Below are 20212 nucleotides of genomic sequence, written 5' to 3' on the forward strand. Positions count from 1 at the left end.
TTTTCAAAAAATGAGGTAATGCTTCCCTCAGGATTAAAAGGAAAATTGTATCATTCTCCTTCATCTGGTTTTTATCCAAAAATACTTTCACCTGTCCTGGGGAACAATTACATGATTTTCTCACTTTTAGAATAGGCTCTTGTCCACAGTACTCTGTGTGATTTTATTGTTTACCAACAAAAGCAATGTTATTTGGTAGTTCTTCCCTTAAGTAGTCTGTGACCAGAGGTGAATTACTTGTCAACATAAGTTTCTAAACATATTGTTTCACTTTAAAGGATAAAACACACATACTCTACTCGTCTATACAGACCAAGCAGGTCTGGAAACTTCTTATATGAGAAAAATTGGGTTTATCTATAAGATTAGATTTTTTTGAAGTATCCTCTCTTGTAAGTGCTATAGTTCTTTAGTTCTGCTGGTTCCCTGCTGCTTGATTTTAAGTGGGGAAAGAAGTTTATTAGGTGGCAGAAGGCAAAGAGCAAAACCTTCATTTTAGTAACTCAGACATCGTCTCATTCCAGTCCAAAAGCATTCACAAAGTCAAGACAAAGCTTGTCTTCACGTTTCACTTACCCTCCATGAAATTCAACCATTTTCATATAACAAGTATCTCAATAACTAGATATTGTGTTCATAAATTATTATGGAACAGACATAGTCATATTGAGAATGATTAATGAAGCTGAATTGTTTTCATGGAAGATAACACAGTGAACATGAAGCTGTTCTCATACTATATTTCAGACTTTTTGTCTGTCTTACAACTCATTCTCTGGGCACCAATTCTTTTGGTAATTTGTAATTACTATTGAATTTTGGAACATTCTGTAGTGAAGAATTTAAAATCAAAGTTTCATTTTTTTTCTCTCAGAAAGTGATGATACATCAAAAATTCATTCTTCTGTCTTCTCAGATATATCAGTTTCTGAAATACTTTGGTCTGGAATGCAATTTTAGATTGAAAGTAGAAAAACAATCACTTCTTACCCTTGCCTGGCATCTGACAAGGCACCTATCCCAGGGATTAGAATAAGAGCATTAAACATAAGAACTAGGTGTTCAAGCCCTGGGAGAAGACATTATTTATGTCACTCTGGATTAGTGCCCTAACTAATGCTCAAAAGCAGGTTTTGGTCTTCCTCCAGAAGAAAATGAATCAAAACCATGTTGCTTTTGTACTCAAGTGACATTAGAGTTCTGTTTACAGCCCAATTTATTTCTGTGAATTAGTAAAAGTATTTAAAACACTTCATTTCACTGTCTGAGGATTTGTTTATTATCCTAAGACAAAATTGATTTCAACAATGCATTTGGTTAGGTAAAAATAAAATCCAAATCCTTGAATCCTCAGGCAGTAAAAAAAAAAATTGAGATGATTTTCAGATTAGTCACAAAAATCAGGCAGAAAACAAAAATCCAAATCTTTCATTTTGCCACACATTGGTTTTTTTGAAAAGAAATAAAGCACAAATTTTGGAACTGAGGAGACCCCAATTTTTGAGCCTCCCTGTAATGTAAAAACACAATTTCACAGCAAGATTTAGCTCCTTTCTAATATCTCATGCATACATTCACACTAAGTTTTGCTTTACACCTCCCTTCAATCTTACTGAAGAAATGTGTGAAGTTTACTATGAGTCTACATTAGAAAACATTACTCTATTTGTGAGTATCCCACTGAGGAGAGGCGAACACAAATCTGAGGATTTTGTTGCAGTCAGTCTGACCTGGGCTCCCAGCATCCAGATAGACTGAGTGGAGGGTTTAGCAGCAAAGCCAAAATGAAGAAAAATACCCTAATGGAAAAATCACCTGTCAGAAAGCTCTGCCAAGGAATGCTCATAGTACGAGGCTTGATGAAGTTGTTGTCCACAAGTTATAAGTATGCACAACATCTATGAGCCAGAGATAGGAAACCCAGCAATGAAACAGAATCAGCACTTGGACAAAGAAATGTAAACACACTTAAATCCATGAAGAAAAAAGGCTGTTTAAAAGTGAGAAGACTACTATCCCTTTGAGACGTGGAGACAAGCTTTCTCTCAGCACCACAACCAAGTTTTCAGGCAGAGCCAGCTGGCTTGACAAAGCCTCCCTTCATCACTGTGTAGGCTGCTGCATGGAAAAGCCTGCCCTGACAGCAGAAGAATGCGGTTCAGACTTTATTTTCAAAGTCTACCAGATTGTAGCCTTCTTTAGCTACATCTGGACCCATCATAAAGCAAATGGGAACCCTACCAGAGACTTAGGGCTGGGATTCTATTCCTCATCAGTAACAGGAAAATATTGTTACAAGTATTATTGTTATGTAGTTTATATCATGCTGTACAAGCAGAGAAACAGTGCAAATATTTTAAGTTACCACTGACCATAGACTAGTATGTGTTTGAGGAAGGCAGTGGAAGAGGGTTCTACTAATTCTTTTAGAGTACGTGGTTTCTCATTTGACATAGTCCAGTCCTTTAAACTGTAGTACTGACTACAGCTGTAAAAAAGAGATGAGTGTTTAAAAGAGCAAGGCACTCATGCTTTGTGAAAGGGCAATGAGCACAAGAAGCATCTGTGTAAAATCTGTGTCTACAAAGAGTACTGAGATTTGGAAATGATGTGGTATGATAGATACTCATGTATAAATAAAGATCATATGTCAGAGATGCACATGATGAATTGCATTATGACTTTCTCAGTATTTCATGCAGATTCTGATAATCCACTTTTACCTCCATCACTTCCTTTCACATTCCAAAAGCAGATCTTCACTGAAAAACACCACAGAAAAATATGCTTAATTTTTGCCAGGAATCTATAGAAAAATCCAGTTTCTTCTGGACTAGAGCCTGGGATTTCCTTGCAATGAGAACATTCAGCTCTCTAGAGCTTAGATTCACAAAGTTTGAGGATATTTTTTTATTTCTTTATTTGTCTAATGTCTTTTACCTAGACTATCTCAGGACTTTTATAAGGCTTTTTAATGTAGTGGTTACTGCTTTCTTGATATATAAAAATAATCCCATTAACTAAAGCAGGTGTCTCATGTAGTAGACTGTAGTCTCTAATTCATTTTATTTCCCATGTAAAATACTAACAATCTCCAAAAACTTAAGCATATGAATCCCTTCTGAGCTTGCTATGCAGCATTCACAGACTCAGAAGCAACCCCATTCTTCTGCACATTCTGCATTTACTACTATTATTATTATTATTCATTCATTAAATAATTAGGGCTCACCTAGGTGTTATCAATGAAAATCTTTGCCTTGTAGCAGCGTGTGAGCATGGTAGGTGACTTTAACTATTTTTGTGAAGATACTTCAAATATAGATGCACATGAGAAACCAGTACATGTACAAAAAAGCTTGTTCTCCACAGGACAAGGGTATCCCTCCCATTACTGAGCTGTGAGAGCCCAGCACACAGCACTGCAGGGCTTGTGCTCCAAACAGGAGAGGCAGCAAGGAGGAACAGAGTGAAGGGGAGGAACAGAAGTGAAGGGGACAAAAAGGTTCATCCTGGCCTAGAGCCAAAACTGTCCCATATTATGGGACAGTAGGCACTCTGTGTTAATGTCAGGTGGAAAGGGGACTGGGATGAGAAGAAAAAACTCCAATTGCTCCTTCAGGTGGGGCTTGTACACCCTGTGTACAACTAGAGTAGCAGAAGGGGATTTGACTTGAGCTGAAAATCTGATCATTAGGATCTCAGAAATAAATAACATATTCAAACAAAGAAAAAAATGTTCCTTAGCTGTTTACCTCACTGTTTTTTCCTCTTCTTTCCCAGGAAAGGGTTCACCTGCTTTCACTTAAATAACTGGAACCACTGTTGAAAGCCAGAAGGAATAATATGCAGCATGAGAATATATGTCCTAGCCTTCTGATGTACATGGAAAGAATAACATGGCAAAGACATACTCAATAATTCAACAAGGAGCAGAAAGTGAAGAGGGGAATAAAAAGTCTGAATTTAAGCAAAAAATTTTGATAACCAGCATCAGATATGTCTGATGCAGATGTGGCTAGCTATTTAATGACAAGTTAATGGGATTTACAAATATACTGTAAATCTCTATACCATTGAGCAGGCAAACTGCAACAGATTCCATCTCAGATTAATAGAGGTCAAAGCATTTTACATGCCTTTGACCCTATTTATAATTTCACAGGGGAAAAAAAAAAAAAAGGAAAAATAAAACAAAAATGAAAACTCTTTCCCCAATGTGGAGTTTTCAAACAGTGATAAAGTTAGCAGGAACATACTTTCTGTACAATAAAATGTATAAATAGAGCCCCTATTTTTGAGTGTTGACTTTACCATTAGCCTCCCATTCTTATATTGCATTTTGATTTGATCTGTTTTTTAAACTTGAAAATCTCATCTGGGCAGATCCGGAAAGAATTGTTAAACACATTAAATGTTACAACCATTTAAAGAGTATGAATATAATTGTCTGGGTTTATTTTGCTAAAATTATGTTTAAAGAATATCTTTACTTAGTCTGCTATGAGGTCTCTCTGTTATATCTGCTACAGTTAATAATGCTGTTGAGGCTAGATAAAAAACAGAACACTAACCAAAATTGTCAAGAAATAAGAAGGAACAATTGAATCACTACAGTTTTCTATACTTACATACTGATTTCCTCTAAAGTGGACATATTTAAAATAGTCAAAATTGTTTTAGCTATTCAAAGTACTGACCGAGCCTTATTTTGTAAAAGTACAAAATATTCCTAGATAAACTCTTTTATGTGTTTAAAGAAGAGGATTGTAAATGTCATTTATTCGTTTAGTGTCAATCACTACATAGACTGGCAAAGGAGTGCATAAACATAAAAGTATATTAACATATATCCAAGTGAATCACTTGTAATTGGCTGAAAATTAGTCATTCACAGTCAATTCATGGGGAGGTAGTATTTATAGAAGCTGAAGGACGTGGGGTTAGGAGTGACTTGGTTGCCACACGTATGAAAAAACCCGGCCAATTGTGGTTCCAGAGTATCCACTAAAATACTCTGGAATTATTCTATCAATTAACCTATGCAGTTTAAGAAATAATTTTCAATAGTAACTGTAGCTTGAAAAAAACTCACACCCAAAATATTTGAGTAGAAGAGATAAAAAGTGAATGAAACTATGGACACAGAGCTGCTGGACAACTGATAAACTGCAGGTTTGGGAATTTTGGTTGTGATTTAGTAACACCATTGTGGTGGGAATTGTATTCAATGGTTTGAATGTGACAGCTCCTTGTAAAGTCCCAATCAATTAATAAATTAGTTTTCATAAAGGGTTGATGAGCTACTAATGAAGATTTTTTAAATTTGCTATTTGTATTACAGTACATGTTTTGGGGGGGTTCTTTTGAAGATTTATATGGAGACCAAAGCTGTAATGAGTTCTTAAAGAAAAAATGAAGCCTTTGATTTTTTGAGAGTGGGAGAGGATTTAGCAGATGATAAATGAGCCAGTAGAATTTAAAGCATTTAAAATCTTTTCCTATCATCTTTGAATCAGCTGGAGAATTATGTTCCTTTGGCTCAACACATGGACCTTAGATTTAAAAATAACCATACTCCTTCCTGAGTGAGGCAGTGAGCAGGATAAAAGCCAGATGTACTGGTTGTCGGAGATATTTAACATTCTTTTTTTTTCTTGACACATTCTCACAAAGCAAGTAAGTGTGTGGTTCATGTTGTGAAAGCTGTGGTTAGAGCCTGATTCTGGCCAGGAGGGTGAGAGAATTTCTGTTTCCAATATCCCCCATGCAGCAGAGCAACATACTTTCTCACATACCTGGCAAGCATTTGGAATGAGTGCTCTTAGCAGCTACTTGTCACCGAATCACTTGTACAAGGAAAGTGCCATGGAGAAAGGAAGTAGCTGGGTTTGAGGGTCACTAGACTCTGCTTATTCATCAAATTAGGGGATTTTCATAGAGATAAGTCACTTTTGATTAAATTCTCAAAATTTCTCTGATTACTTGCCAGTTCACCTTTGTTGAGACTGCTTTCTGGCAGCTGGTCCACCAGATTTCCACCCTTTCAGAAGCCACAGCTCCTTGAGAGCTCAGCAGTAATTTATTCACTTACAGAAGGAATCAAAAATCTTCAGTTTTACAGCCAGATAAGTCTGAAACAGAAAGAAAAAATAAAACAAAATATTTCTGATAAAGAAATTAATTTTTAAAGTTCCACTTTATTCCCAATTTCATGCCTACTAATTTTTTATCTGCTAAGCTTATTAGTTCATTGTGCATTGAATGTGCATTGGTCTCTTTTTCCTTTTACTAAATTTTTGGACGAAATGGGGAAGGAAACACAATATTTCTTTGCACGGTTTTTAGTACTTTGCATGGAAATGAGATATTTAAATGCAAATCTACAAATTAGGAATATTATTTAGTTCTTAGAAGAATTTATAATTCAGAGACTCAATTCCTATCCCAGTCATCTGGGGTTTAAAGCCTTTTCAAGATCTGGAAGCCAGAGACTCAAATGCTTGTATCCAATTAGGAAGGCCACAGGTGTAAAGAGCAACAGTAAGTGTGTGCTTTCATCGTTGGCTCAGGGAACATAATCAAGTCATCCCCCATTTCAGCCAAAGGTGTATCACAGTGAAGAAATTAAATCAAGATTTTAGGTCTGAAAACACAAAGCAGTATGATCAGTTGAGATGATGTTTCTATGTGCTGCTGTGTGTACTTGGAAGCAGATATTTGTGCCCTTCTCCGAGTTTAGGGCATTTATTTGCCAAAAGTGTGTGTTCTTTGAAAATGCATAAGCCATCCTCACAGAAAACAGAATTCAGATTCTCCTTCTCCTTGGTGTGTGCCCTAAACACAAGCCAAGAACATTTTATTCTCTATTTCTGATGTTCAGTTTTCACTGTTGGGGCAGAGGTGAGTCTGTGTGCTGGGGTAGCTTCAAAAGAATAATTCTTGGTTCATTTATGACAGAGAACACTAACTAATCCATTTATTGTTTTTTTACAGCATTATTGTGGAAGCTGAAGAAAGACAACTTTCAGTCTTCTAAATTTTGATGGGAAAACTGAACTCTGCTACTCTGGAGCCTGTGCAAATTTCTAGAATCAATTCTGAAAGACGTATCAGTATTAATACCAGTTTAAAGCAAAAGCTACTAACAAGTTCAAGGTTTCTCCTTACAGAGTTTTGTCTGTAAATTCAGAAACTGATCAAAAATTTGTTCATAAAGTACCTATAATATCAAGTTCCTATAAAGACAAATGCATGTCTATTTCACTTTGAAGCACAAGCTACACCACCTGTCTCTGCTGCCACAGTTGATGTGCTTCTGTGTATGAAAGCAAAGGAAATGAAAATAGGTCTCTCTTTTACTTCCTGATTGAAAAATAGCAGGTATAGGAAACTTAGAGTCCTCCAGCAATAGACAGCAAGTATGCAGAGGGCTTTGACCCTTAAACACCGTTTCAGCCCTATTATGTGCAAGTGTCCAGTTTTTGGCTGCTGTTAGCTATGGACACTTGAGAAATTTAATCTTATCTAATTGTGTTGAGATATTGTCCTGCTGTATTCAAATACTGTCTAATTCAGTACTTCATGAGTTCTTATTGGAATGCATATCTTCTACTGGAGTGAAAGTAAATATTTCCATCCTGATACTTATTTGGGTTATTAACATTTCTATGTTACTATTGCTACATTTTTTTTTTTTTACCACATTCTTTCTTGCTTTGAAATCACAGCAAATGAAACTTTATTTTGAAACTGCTTAGAGCTGATGTATTTATTAATCTCTAACAGGTTTATCCTAAGGAAGTGGTTTTCATTCTGGAATTAGATTGAGATATGTAAATTAATGAAAGATAAGTCAGCAAATGTTTGGAGACAGTGTAGGTTTCAAATTGAAATGATAAAATCTTTTTCATCCAATATTATATATGATTTTACAGTTCAAAATTACCACAGATACCTTGTATAAATGCACACATTTTAGTGCAAACTTTCATATACACTCTCTCTTTCTTCAAAGACAGACATATTATACTCTAAATTATTGACACAATGCATGGATTATATGAGAAAGTACTAAAGCACACAGAAATAAATGCAGTGATAAATGTACTGCATAACACCAAACCATTTGCTATACTGAATAATCTAAACCTATAAATTATGCTAGCAGTCTGAATAACAATTTTTGCAAAATGCTGAAATGAACTGTAATATGTCAGGCAAGATCATTTTCCATTGGGACTTTATGTCAATGGTCTCCATGAGTGAAATCTTGACTCCCCTGAATTCCAGAGAGAAGCTCCTCACAGGGCTATGGTACTTCATGACAGAAGAGGCTCTGGGTCCCAGAGCTGTAAGAGACTTTTCAATGATCCATCACCTCAGTGCTGCTCAGATTGTTCTTTGGAAAGGAACTGAAAGAGCCTTTGAATGTCTTTCTTCTTAGAGTAGGAATATTTAAGCCAACAGGGCTGAGAAAAGAAATTCTTATTTAGATGCACAGCAGCAGTCCCACTACTGATAAAAGTAAGCTATTGAGGTGAGAAATCATACAACAGATGTAATTTTATGAAGTACTATATAGTAGCTACCATTGCAAACAAACAAATAAGCCTATAAAGGGATTTTGTGGCACCAAGAATATATTTTCATGAAGTTTTCCAATCTTGGATTAGCAGTATGTGTCCTCCTGTGAAGTTTAGAGTAGTATTCACTTATCTGATTGCTTTCCTAGTCTCCAAAATTTTTCTTCATTCCCAAGAGATATGCTAGATATAGTTGGAATGCTTTGATCTGCTCTTAAAACAGGATCTGGTTTTAACAGGGAGCAGCTATACAGAGAGTAGGGGATGATATCACCTCACTCAAAACTGATACTCTTTTATGCAGAGATCATGAGTGTAATAAATCTTGTCTTGAATTTTAGGATTATTTTCTATGCAGAGCACCAAGGTGATAAATTGAATAGATTTCTGCAAAGACAGTAAGGAAAGAACCCTGGATGTTGTAAACATATAAGGAGGAGCTCACAATTCATTTTGCCCCCTTCTTTGCAGGTATTTTTTCTAACCTTCACTCACTAAATTTAGCTACATACTACCTGCATTGCACTTGCAGCCACTTTGGAATACGCATCTTATTTTGTTTCAGTTGTCACTCATGTAGCAGGTTTCAGCTGAGCACTGCTGTTTGTTTGAAATGTACACTGAAACCCATACGATGGCCAAATCTGTTTGTTTCTGGTGTGGCCCTAGTTGGTTCTGTGGTAGTCAAAGCTCTCAATTCTACAGTAAGAAAACAATTCTTAATTACATTTGATTTTTAACTGTTCTGGGTTTGCATTCCTCTTCTGAGAGTAAAATAAAAGATGCATATTTTGTGAGTTTTAAACACAAGCCTTTACAGATATCAAAGCAGAGGCTGGCGTGATTCTCTTTTTCCAATAATTTCAATTTTTGAATTTTAGCATGAACTTTACCAAATTGGTTTTATAATCTCCTCATCAAAAACATAATGAAGAAGGAAGACAGATTTAAGAAACAAAATCCTTAATAAAACCACCAGTTGTAGGAACTTTAAGCACACTTTTATATTGTGCAATGTTTAGCAGGCATAGACATGGAGGTTTTTTTTTTTCTTCCTAAAGATTGCATTTATTTTTAAGAGCTGTCTCTGCTGCTTTTAAGATAGGGTAGCTGTCTATGAGTCTGTGATTTCCTCCTGTGGAGCTTTACAAGCTGTTGACATTCTCCTGTAGTGAATTGTGGTTGGTTATTCGACACCGCTTTGGTAAACCTTAAGATGCAAAAAAAAGCCCATAGTGCTCGTGTGGTTTTGGAGAGAAGTTGTTCTGGACATGCAATTACTTCAAATAACTGTTATCTGCTACTAGGAAGCATTCCTTATCTCTTTCAGCATGGCTGGATAAATTGCACTAGAGCAGTCAAGGGCTGGTTTTGTCCTTGCGAAGATTCGTGCTCATACTGTTACACCAGCTCCTCATCTGCCTCTCAATCCCTTCATTAAACCTGGGTTAGCAGCAATGGGCTCCTACTAGAGCTGTCATTTGACATTTTCTAAAGTATTTTCTGGGGAGATCTTCGGATGATTCACCTCAGTAACACAGAAGAATTTCTCACCCTGAATTCCCAAAGCAAGTATCCTTGCTCACTCAAGAGCAGACACTTGATCATGGGTCTGCAACAGCAGCTGTTCTATAATTAATCCTAGGTTCAGCTGATTCCTAATTAATAATTAATGTTGTGTTCAGCAGTTTACTTATAGCAAGAATTCAATAATTTAGTTTAGTACAAGGAATGCAATCTTTCTTACATTTTGAGTATTTAATCCATTAATAAATATAAAATAATGTGTTTTCAAGTAACTGTGTTGTTTATATTAGGAGTTAGGAAAAATCAAACCAAACATTTTTAAAATAACTATTTTCTACAATATCACTTCTTTTCACATCCCTTTTCAAAATTATCAGTTATTAAAAGTTATCAGTTAAACTTCCAAATCAGTTACCATTCATCAGAAGTTCATAGAAAAATTGCACTTATTATTTTTAACTCCTTTTATACTGGTAATGAATTTCTGAATTGCTTTCCTTAAATGTGTTTCCTTTATTCACACTGGTGACAATTTATGGTGAGTTTCAATACCCTTGTTGCTGTCAGATGGATTGATACTCTTCATAATCATGTTTCTCCACCCAAGCCCAGCTGGACAAGAGGAAGAGTCTCTAGTAAAGATGTCCACTGGAGAATTGGAGGGCTTAATTAATGTATGAGAGGTTTTCCATTCCTAATAGAGAGGTTCTAGATTCATTGATTTTTTCCATAGAGAAAGAAAGATAACAGCATTTTAAATAGGCAATAGGAAATTAAATGAAAGCAATACATCTAATCCCTGTTCAGATACCTGTTTCTGAGGAAAGGCAAAATCCCTGTATTTCAAGGTCACATTATTTTGAATTGTTAGAGTAGTCCATTATCAATCACCCAAGGACTTCTCTGTATATATTTGTCTAACCAACATCTGCTTGAATAAATGAATCTGTGAATCTCATCCTGCCTTTAAACAGATGAGAGGGAAGGAGATCTGATCTCCTTTATGGAAATTAAATGTGACCTCCAGGCTCTTGGTAAGGTGCCAATGCATCCTTCAGCTGAGCAAATATTGGAGACCTGATCTAAGCCTATATTTTTTTGAGGCTGCTGCATGTTAAGAACGTATTTATTTGTGACATTCAATTCACTGAGCTTTCTGAAATCAATAAAATAATCCTCATTGGAGAGCTCTGGATAGAGAATATAATTCCTCCTGGCTCATAAAGGGATATGTTGTCATTAGCAGGGTTTGTGGATTCTGTGGCTTTCTTCATTCAGTCAGTGGCACAACCAGTTCCCTAGAGAAACTTAGCTTTCACTTACATAAATAGGTGTGTTCCCTGAAGAATTTCTACAGAGAATTTGTATGGAAAAGGCTGATGTCTTCCCCCATATTGCCATCAAGAATGGTCTTAAGAGATGTATATCACATGAACTTGCTTTTATTTAAAGTGGAGCACATGGACATAGCAGTGAAAAATAGATACATTTTAAGGAAAATTACTAGATATGTATAAGTTTATGCTATTTTATGTTTATATATTTAAGAGCTTTTAAAAATATATATCAAAACATTTTTCAAATAAAAACTCCCTAATGTGTCAAAAATTAAAGCTGTCATTTTCAACATGCACATTTCTAAATTTTGTACTAAATCATTCTGAGCTTGTTGTGTGAAGGCATTACTAGCCATGGATCCCATGTGCTCGCTAATTATAGTGTGGACGTGGGCTGAGAAGTGTCCTGGCATGATGCAGATAGAACGGCTTTCTCACTATTCTTTCTGAAGTATTTGCTTCATCTCTCACTCTGGTTACATTATACCATCTGCTTTCACTTCTTTCCAATCTTGTTTGATAGAGGACAAGGGTATAGCCACTTTTGGAAGAAGGAAAATGTCAACCCCCAAATCTTTCCTGTGTTAAAAAAAAACCCACACCAAAACCCCAGACCAGTGAGGGCAAGCCGTCCCCTAATGTATTGCAGATAGCTTGTGCATGAGTGCCTCCATGCACATGGGGCTTGGGGTTTTTTTGACAACAGTTCTTACCAATGTTCTTTTTTGTATCCATAAACACTTCCAAAATCTTTTGGAAAGTCTCTATTGAGACCATATAATTTTTTTCTTATTTTTCTATATCCATATTGGAAATTATATATTAGTTATAATCAGATATATACTACACATATTTTTTATGAAGAATACACCATATAAAGTTAAAAGCATCCATGCTTTGGCTTCTCTAGCAGTTATTTTATCAACATGGTTAAGTGGCTTTAAGTGTAATCATTCAGAACCCTAAAAAATCTGGTCTTAATACTGTATCTTGCAGAGAAGAATGGATGCTATTTTCAACCACTTACTGCAAATTCAGTATGCTGGAGTTTTTCTCTCTGCTCCTGTAAAATTATTGCATTTATCCCACATAATGTGAATTGTATAGTTCACGTTGTGGTAATCTGCCAGTGGTTAAGATGAAGACTGAATATATCCAGGCACTTCCCAACAATAGATAGACAGGGGGAAAAACCAAAGCAAACCATAGAGTGAGTCTAGAGTAATTTTTTTTTTTTCTGTACTATATATAAATAGCTTTTTCTGCTCTCTCCCTGTAGCATCCTGAGTTTTAACAGTTTTTAGATAAAACTTTGAATTCTGATTTTGAAGTATAAGATGTCTGCAGTGTTCAAACATGCTTCTGATCCCAGAGAGGAAAGGGGATAAGGATAATTCTGTAAATCTGAAATGAAGGAGCATTTCCCCATCAGCCTCTGTCAGTCTGTCAGTTCTGTGATGCCAGTTAAAGCTGGGAGTTCAGAGCAGTCTGGTTCAGAGAGATCCCAATCTGGCATGTGACAAAACAAGGACAAAAACGTCAAAGGTTGGTGAAATCAAATTTTGCTAATAAGTTGGTATTACCGAATAATAAGATCACCACCACAGGCAGCAAAACAGGTACATATATTGTATTTAATTGAACCTGAGAGGACTTTCCCTTCACAGTTCTTTAGGCATTTGAATCCAAGGGTCATATTGTATTCACATACTGCAATTGAATTATCTCAGACTCACCATAGGGTAGAAGTTGAATATAGCTATCAGGGAAGCACTTTGCCGCATAACAGGTATTCTGTTAGCACTGCCTTGTCTCATTTAGCCAGTGAATGTAATGTAACTCAAGCTACTTTACCCTAACATTATTATTCTCAATAGAAGCAAAATTTATTTAATTGTCATTAATAAGGGAAATTTAAAATATGTTTTTGGTTTTATAAATTTAGTAGGTATGGGCTGCCTTAAACCCAGATTTGTCTTTTACCCAGGCAAATATGACTGCATTTGTACATTAAAAAATATATTAATATTAATTTCTCAGAATACTTAAAGAGCATTGTTTCCAAGAAAATACCAGTGCTTCATGCTGAATTCTGTGAGATGTTTTAGCCGTTTCTAAGGAAGGGAAAGGTCACCAAAATTTACTGCATTATACAAATGCAATGATCTCTCCATATGCAGCTTCTCTGCAGTGACATAAAGAATAGTGCTAGCTGAATTTTCTCCATTGTAATTTTACTTTCCTTACTCTGAAAATCATTGCCAATGGCAAGAGAAGCTATTAAGGTGCTTAGAGTGTGTCTTGTATTTATAAAAAAGCAGATCATTATTTTGCTTACAGAATCATAGAATACTTTGGGTTGGAGGGTGATTTATTAACATAAACACATAATGTTTAATTTTTATTTTTCATTTTAATGCTTGAATATCAACATCCTTGCAAATTTTTGCCATTTATATAAAATGGATGTATCTTTTTAAAACAGCTTGCATCTGTTTTTAAAGCAGTTAAGTAGCAGAGACATTATCAATGTGCCATTGAAACATACTAAGACTATCTGGAAAATGTCTGTAAAATGCATTTCTTTCAGAAGAACAGTTAGGACAATTTTTCTGGAAGTTTACTAATAATATTTTTCATTATGAAGTATGAAATTAAATATTATTCAGGTAGAAAATCTACTTTAGGGGGAAAACTAACATATGTAAATTTCATTTATTTTGGTTTATTGAGTCTCAACATGCCACTTTTGTGTGTCCTGTCACCCAAACTTCTTATATTGTTCTCATATGGGTTTGGATTTAGTTAAAGCACACAGACAGTCATCTCAGTTGGTACTGATGCAACTGCTTTGCTATGTTAGGAATTGTATTGCTCCCTGCTAATTTTCAAACTCTAGAGAGTGTTACACTATTCCCATGCTTTTAATTTAGATAAATTCACATTTGGATACAGACAACATTTATACTTGGTGCAGAGGCCTCCATATAAATTTTCAAAATCCCCTTTTCCTGCAGTAATTTCTGCACATATTCAAAGGAGTTTAGGCTGTGGAGGAATACACCAAGGGGACCCTGCTGACCTGCGCCAGAGCACTCAGGCGTGCTTAAAATCTCCCTTGCCTCTGAAAGCCCACCCAGGCCCTGTGCTCAAGAATGAGCGTTGTGCAGAGAGGAAATCCTACTACTTCCTCTAAATTGCCTCTAAGAAATTATTGAATTCCTTGATTTATACAAGCACTTTTTATATATATATATATATAGTTTATTTCTTTCCTGCTTTTATCTTTCCCTTTCTCAGTGAGTTTTATTTTGAAGTAAAACAGAAACAACCTTTTCTGAGTGCTTGGTAGTTAATTTCAGCGCAAGCATATGTTCAGCATGCTCATTTTTAATCCCATTTACCAGGGGACATCACCACTGGGCTCAGGCATCTGTAGCAGCCTCCACCCCTTCCCGTCCATCGCTCTGCCCCGAGCAGCACACGGCAATGCTCAGCAATTCTGCCCGCTCCCAAAAGCCGGCTGTCATGCTGCTGCTGATTTATTTGGAGCCATTGCCTGCACAGGACAGCAGCTCCTGCTGCTCCCTCAGAAGCCTTCAAGGTCGATGTGAGCCGGGGACAGACCCGTTTTGAAACGCTGTGGCATAACAAATGGAAGTGTCCCATTTCAGCAAGTCGGCATGGAGTTTATTCCTGTCATTGGTGTCACCAAATCAAATTTACTCGCAAAAGTCAAAGCTATCAAAGCCTCCCTTGTTTCCTCGCTTGTAATTCAGGAACTACAGAGCCATCTACTGGTGCTTTTTATACCTCTTGGTACAACTTCAGGGCATTTGGGAACAAGATGAAGGAGTAGTGAATCTATAGGGCTGTTCATTCAAACTAAACTGGTGAATTTTGCCTTTGTGATTGCAGATTTAAGGTGAAAAATTAGGACAATGGGGCAACCATGCTTCACCTGTGAAAACTCATAACAATAATAAGTAAACTGCTAAAATAACAGCAAGTTAGAGACTGTCATGACAGTGACACAGTAAAGCTTCAGCAGGGACTTAAAGGGCTTCAAAATTCCCAGTGTGTGCATGTGTGTGTGTGTGTGTGGTGACTGCTAATGACAGATATTCTTATTAGGCTAAATAACTTCTATCTTAAAATGTAGTAAATAAAGACTCCTTGTTAACCAATTCTGCTATTTCAGGTAGTCCGTACTGAAACAAAAATAATAAAATTTGATATAATTTTAAAATAATTGAAATAATAAAATCTTCAGTGGAAGATTGGGTCTTCTTTGGACACAAAAAAAAAGGCATTCTATACATAGATGAAGTTTCCACCAACAATCATCTTCACACCCATAAATAAGCATCACTGCAGTGTCACTGTTGTTTTTCTGTGCCTATTGCAGAGTGTGCTCTGGTAGGTCTGGTTGAAACCCCACATTCACATGTCAAGGCCTGGTCAGTGGAAGATCTACCTAAATTTGTGAAGTTTAACATCAGGGTGACTAGTTATGACCACTGTGAGGAACTTCTAGTTCAAGGCACCAGTGAGGCAGCTTGCTCCAGGCCACTTTCTCCTCTGGAAAGTCTTTGCAAATCCCTCCTGCCAAGGATGCCAGAATAAGGAATGCAGCTGAGGAAACTAGAGGTATTTCCAAAACCAGTCCTTGTCTTTCCTTTGGATAGATATACAGCAGTATAAAAAATAAATTGAGGACGATTTCTTCTGTGAGACCGAGTGGCATAGCCAAGCTCACACAGCAATGAACTTTCTAAAGCAGAGGATTCAAATATACATTACAAACAGCTGGCTCCTGGGCCTTCTCTCAGACCCATGTACTGCCAAAACCCTGAGGTATTGTGAAATAAAAATACATGTTTTACACAGTTCAGACCTGAAATCGTGTATGGTCTGTACAGTAACCAATGAGCATTCCCCAATCTCTGTTGTGAGGATGCATGGAGGCGTTTGAGGGGTAAAAGTCACAGTCTTGAATTCCTGTTCACACTTTCATATAGGACATGAGAATCAAACTTGTCTGACCTTGGTTTTTTACATGTGGAGAATATCCTTGACATTTGTTGTGTTGAACCACTACTGCATACTGCCCTCAACAGAATGAGCAGGGATGAGCAAAAAACCTCATTTTGGGAGCTTGGTGGCTGTTAAGCAGTTCTGAGGATTGTGGATCAGTGTTTAGGCTCACAACATGTGGGGTTTTTTTGGTTTGTTAGTAAGGGCAGGCAGAATTGCTGGAGCAAAATTAGGTCAGACATTGGTTGTAAATGACAAGGAGACAAATGAATTATGGAGTGGAGAGTGTAAGTAATTTGGCACAGAGTCAGAGAAAAATTGCAGTGAAAGGTGAGGGAAAGAAATTAAGGAAAAAGTAGCTACCAATTGTAAGACTGGAAAGGACATAATAAGGGGGCTTACACAGATAAAAATGAAGAAATAGAAGGAAAAGGACATAGGGTAAGACAAGAACTGCCAGAGGAAACAGAAGGGGCCTAACTGAATTCAGCATATAGAAATCTCTAGTCAAGCATGTGGTCTCTAGGCAATTCTCTAATTCCTATGGTCTTTCATAATGATAAACTCTAATCCTTACTAGAACAGAGATATTTGTTTCATTTATCAGTAGACCTAAAAAGGCTTTTCCTACCTTCAGGACAAATATTCTCAAAAGCAAATCATGGCACATTAGCTGTGTGGGAAATAATATCTTTGTCTTTTCTTACTACAAGTGCTTTTGCAGCAAAGCTCTTCATCATGCCAATGCAAATAATCCATCTATTGGCAAAATATTTAAGCACTTGTTTGTTTTAGACACAGACATAAGAAGTTTCATGTTAAGGAGTTTCATCCCAACTATGTGTTTTATTTAAAGCTGTACCTATGCATTTTCCTTGAATGGGACCTTTAGGTGTTACTTGGCTGTCTATAACTTAGTCCCTGTATGTCTGAATCAAAAATCTGTGACATTATATAACCAGAGACTGGTTAAAAAACCAGTCACATCAGAAATTTGACTGATTCTGGAAGGTCCAATGAACATCATGCATCTTCCACTCAGATCAGAGAGGGCTGGACAGCCTTCTCCTTTCCAAGTTTCCTCAGATCAGAGAGGGCTGGACAGCCTTCTCAGAGACCATCTGTGTTCAGTTAATGCTCTTTCAACAGCACTGTGCTGCCAGCACTGGCAAGCAAGGGCTAAGGAGGAGGTGGGATTGCACTGGAGAGTCACCAGTCCCTTTTTTATACCTCCTTTCACCCACTCTGTAATCTCAGAAGACACATCTACAGAGATGCCAGGCTCTTCCACACACAACCTCCATCAACACCTGACCTGCTGACTGCTCTTTCCTATGGGAAACATATAGATGAAGCTCTCTCCTACTTGAAAACAATGGATTTAAAAGGGTTTAGCACTGATTTCACTTTCTGTACATATGTATAACGGTGATTAAATCATTACAATACATATATAAAATTATGATTAAAAAAATGAAAATTATCTTGAGCTTTTCACTCTTTTACACTTCACTTTTTTAAAATCTATAATTTTCTGGATTTTATGGGACAAATTGATCTGAGAACTACCAGGACCATTCTTCCTGTGACTCATAAAGAACTGCTACTATGTGCCACTAGAGACAAGAGGCTCTCTAAGTGGGTTTATCTTCACACTTTTGTACACTTTTAAATGTTCTGAGAATGAGTGGTGAAGTGTTATTGGATTTGCTAAATATACCCATATGCTGGTATCTGCAGCACAGTTAAAACACATCCATGTACTTTATTGCTGTTGACAGAACAAAATATATAATGAAAAGAGAAAGGGAAAAAAAAAGCCAGAAGAGGAATAAAGCCCCATCTTCAAGACTTCTTTTAATGAACTATTTAGGTCATTGTAGGTGGGTTTTACAGGAGCTATTTATTTGCTTTTATAATAAAATTCAAATCTACAAAGTAATTTCCTTGGGTGAGATTCCAGTATTTTCTTAATACAATAATAAATGACTTTTATTTAATAATACTACAGTAGCACTGAAAAGCATGAGCAGAGAAAAGCTTTTTCCACGCTATGAATGGACATCAAGAAACAATTTTCCCACTACAGAGTAAACTGACAAGACAAACTACCTGTGTCACAGACTGAATATATTTCTATATTGCATTTTGTTAAAAACATTCAGATAGAAGTGCTTAAAAAACTGAGAATTCTGTTACAATCCTACAATTTGCTGGACTGGCATTCATTGACAGTTCACATGGGCAGTATAATCATTAGTAGTATCTATGAAAACAGTTATCCTTAACACTTTTATGGTAAATCAGCTGCAGGTGAACAATCCCACACACCTCCAGTTAAGGCAAGTTGGGGCTGATGACCAAGGTGCCCAGTCACCGAGATGGAGGTGGCCAGGGTTCAGAGCATTTTGATGGAGAAAACTGTGGCCCAAGTGTGGATGGTTTTTTCCCCTTCATTTTCCTTACTCATTTTTTGTTCTGCTCAATGATTTCTACAAAATAATGGGGATGATCTCACCTGCTTTTGACACAGTTTTTCTCTTTGGGGATGGACAGGACATGTTCTGTTTTCACCAAACATCTTCCCTGCTCGCTCAGCGCAGTTACCCTAGCAGACATCTCTCACTGTACTTTCTTTGTTCTTATCTTGTAGATTTTGCAACTTCCTTAAAACACCATGTTGGAGGAAGTATACCACATATCTCCATTTGTTTGCCTGCAGTTATATACCACCTCCATATTTAGCTGTGTTTAAAAATGTTTATTGCTGCTTCTATGGTATTGGTAGCATTACTATGTTAAAAAAGGTCTACATACTGTCATATATTTTAATGTCCTTAAACCTGCATTTATGCCCAAGGCCAGAGGTATGCACAGGCAGGTACAGAAGGCACCATGTGCAGCAATTTTTTTCTTTGCATTTGCAGAACTGGGACTTAATCTGCAGCTGCCTTCTGTGTTTTCTCTCTCGTGGGAGAACCTGGAGGTTGGAGACTGTAGTTTTGTCTGGTAGCTGCCCACCAAATTTGTAAATACTCAGGAGAAACTTCAGTCAATTAGAACATCTCCAATCAACAATTACTCCAATAGTTTTTCCCCTGAATCTTCTCCTTTTCTGCTTCTGCTATTAATACTGTAAAGGGAAAATACTGTATTTTTATTATTAATAATTAATGGTGGGGAGTTTTTTTGTTTGTTTCTTTTTAATGAAAAATAATATTTTCAGTGATTTTAATTTTCCTCTTAATCAATCAAAAACATATTTTATTTATATTTCACTGTTTCTTTTGACTAGTGGATTTGTGCACCTGGAGTCTGCATTTTTTCCGAAGCTGGGAGAAGTATTGAAAAATTACAGAATATACATTTTTCATTCTTTAATTCTGTAAATTTTTTATAAACTTAAGAGACAGGATGTGTTGTTTTTTCTAATATGTAAAGCAATTTTTGCTTTATCAGTGTAAACTCTTAAGAAGAGACACCATCATATTTAGGAGACAGATTAAGGCCATGATCAGATTTAAATTCATCATGTATCTCATGATGCTCCAGGGATTCCTAGAGTAGAAGTTGATGGGACTAGTCTTCACTCCCATCCTGATAAAATGAATATTCATGATCATGAAAATTTCATACTGACAATAGGGTTAAATTCTGTTAATATTCAGAACAGTTGGGCATGAGGTACAGCTGTTAAAGATTTCTCTTATATGCCCATGTATTTTT

Source organism: Melozone crissalis, unplaced genomic scaffold (assembly GCF_028551555.1).
Source record: "Melozone crissalis strain CALT ecotype California unplaced genomic scaffold, PUWL_Pcris_2 ptg000018l_1, whole genome shotgun sequence".
Lineage (NCBI taxonomy): Eukaryota > Metazoa > Chordata > Aves > Passeriformes > Passerellidae > Melozone > Melozone crissalis.